General features: G+C 42.5%; 1 protein-coding gene across 3 annotated transcripts in view; it reads left to right on the top strand.

The window, feature by feature from the left end:
* Nucleotides 1–2,694: 2,694 nt before the first annotated feature.
* ABCD3 (ATP binding cassette subfamily D member 3) overlaps nt 2,695–2,827 on the top strand; it is an 89,323-nt gene continuing 89,190 nt past the window's right edge. For all 3 annotated transcript variants that reach the window (XM_078333060.1, XM_009001745.5, XM_078333066.1), the window contains exon 1: nt 2,695–2,744. The gene's annotated coding sequence lies outside the window, so the exon portion shown is untranslated. The remainder of the gene's footprint in view (nt 2,745–2,827) is intronic.

The following is a 2,827-nucleotide window of genomic DNA, read 5'->3' on the forward strand; positions in this document are numbered from 1 at the left end:
GAATGTCCCTTTCTTGCCTGGCAAATTTGAACTCTTTGAGTCACTTTGACTTACAAAAGCCATCTCAATTTCTAGTGCAGAGGTTCAGATAAGGGATTTTCAGAGGCAATATTCTACGTTAATCTTAAATGTATGTTTCTAAGGAACTAGAATCTTGAATCTGCTTCTCAGTCCAGGTTTGATATTACATACAGCTCTGATTTGCTTTGAGTCTATCAAGCACTGCTTTATTTAGTTTTACCTAAACTCCTCTCTTCCTCTAAAAATACTATAATGATTCCTCATTTCTTCCTTATTTTTTTTTTTTTTTGAGACAGGGCCACAATTCCTCTGCTGTATAATGTCCTTTGCTGTAATAGCAAGTTAATAAACTTACCTTTTTGGGTTACCGATTTGTTCCTAGTGATCTTCATTAGATGGGCTTTATCAATAGCTAAAATTATTTGAGCTCAAATAACTAATGTAATTTTTTAGACTCTCCCACGCTTCTTGAACAAGGGTACTTTTTAGAAATGTTTAGAATGTTTTGAAATCTATTTTCTAAACAGACTGTTTTTGACTAATCTTGCTTGTACTTCCTTCACTGTTACAAACTCTAAGATGAAACTGTTACTTTCTTACACAGTTTCCAACTCTTTTTCTAGCACTTTGCAATTTATTACTGAATTAGTAATTTCCTCTTTTGTCCTCCTGAGCTCCTCCTGAGTGATTCCTTCTGTCCTTTAGAATTTAGCTACAGAATCATCTTTGTCAAGCCTTGAGCCTTAACTGAAAGCTTTAGATAAAACTAAATATTTTGCTGTTTGTGATCTCATAGCACCTTGTTCATATCTCTTATATAGTACTTACTACATTTATGCTTTATTTTTTACATGTTTTTCTTCTCTAACAGCCTCTGTGGAATATGATCTCCATGACCTGTTCATCCTTGTGTTCTCTGTGCCAGGCATGCCTAATTACCTAATGTTACTGAGGTCATTAGGGCTCACAAGACAATACTCCAAAATGAAGACCTCTGGAGCAAAAATTCTTCTCTGAACTTCTGCCCTACTCCAGCCCTCCTGTCTCTCAGTCCCATATTTCCTGAGGCTAGCCATAGAAATTAGGATCGCTATTCCTCAAGGCAAGACACGGAAACCAGAACCTCTATCCTCTAAAGCCAGACATAAAAGCCTAAAAATGTTCTCCACCTTTTTGTGTAAAAACTGGCCATAAATTATCTGACCTACCTTGTTTGCCTGTAGACGGTAAGAGCTCCATTCCAGAGAGGGTCCTGCTCCATATCCAGAAGGAAGGAATGGTGCTTAGAAGGCCAAGAAGAATCCAGACAGACAGGCCTTGCTGGGTGTCCCCACTCACTCTATTAGCATTAGACTATACCCTTTTCATCCAATCATATTTCTACATAGCTGTCTGAACTTCGTTGAACCTAAACATAAAAATGGACAATTTTCCTCGTATCTTTGGGTCTTCATTCGCTCCCATGAATACACATTAAATAAATTTGTATGCCTTTTCTTCTACTAATTTTTTCTTCTATTAATCTGCCTCATGTCAGTGATTTTCAGTGAACTTTCAGAGGGCCAAGACCCTTGGCCACTCCAGGTAATGAAAATGTCCACAAGACAAATAGATAATTAGTAGGAGCTTCACTTTTGCATAATTTAGAATTCACTGTTGAGCACCTCTACACGCATGCCATTATTGTACCTGATTTTTGTGATCCTCATAACCTGTATTAGGCAACTGCTCATTTATCTTGAGAAAACATCTAGGGCACAGCACCACTACTTTGTAGGCTACTTTAATATGTATGTGCATTATGCGAGGTTTTATGAACTTATTTTCTGACACACTTGCTTTTCTCCAGTTTTCTCAACTGAAAACAGCGATTCACTGTTACTGTATATATGCTAGGCTCGATGCTGGGGCTAAAAATTCCTGCATCATAGGGTCAGGCAGGAGAATAATGCTGTAATCTGTAAAGCCTTTCTGATTCTGGGAGTGAGGCCAGCTTTTGTACAATGCATGATTGCTACTTCTGAATATCCCTTTGCAAACAACAATGTTTCTCCAGCTTTTTGTTTAATCAGCTCTACATACATTTTACATCGCCACCGGCGATACATACAAAACAGTGAAATCAAAATTTCTCCAAACAATTCCTTTACTACGTGATGTACTGTGAAAGTTTTCTACTGTACTCTAGTCTCAATTTTATTAAAAACGGAGGGTGGTGACCCCGATCTACGAAACCAAGTTCACAATGCGCTAGAGAGTATAACCCGCGGTTTGGGAAACACTAGCTTGGAAAAAGCTCTTTGATCTGTGTTATTCTCCCTACATCTCCCTACACCTCTGAGGAGTTCCCAACTGTTTGGTTTCGTCCTAATAATCACTGTGCTGAGTTTTCCCTAAATGATCTGTAAGGGGGCCGCCTGCCTCCTTCCTGGGCTCCTTTAAGAGGGTGGTAACGGTCCATCACCGGGGGAGTGGAGAGGCAGGGCCCATTAGGTCCTCGGTGCAGGCCGGGCCCGCTTATCCAGTTCTTGTGAAAGCCTGGTGTGCGCGCAAAGGGTGGGAGGGTAGGGGTGAGGTAAGGGCAGAACCGAGACCTCGCAGGGCTGAGGAGCCACAGCGCCTGCGCGCCGCGTTTCCGGAGCCCCAGAGGGGGTCCGCGCGTGCGCAGAGCGCGTTCCGGGACTATTCCGCCCTCAGAGGCTCCCGCCAAGCCAAAGTACAAGGTGGGCTCCAGTGGGTGGGCGGCGCGGCGGCGCGCGTAAGGGGGCGGTCCTGCGCTACCGGCTCCGCCCTCTGCTCGCCTCCC

This window comes from Callithrix jacchus, chromosome 7 (genome assembly GCF_049354715.1).
Source record: "Callithrix jacchus isolate 240 chromosome 7, calJac240_pri, whole genome shotgun sequence".
Taxonomy (NCBI): domain Eukaryota; kingdom Metazoa; phylum Chordata; class Mammalia; order Primates; family Cebidae; genus Callithrix; species Callithrix jacchus.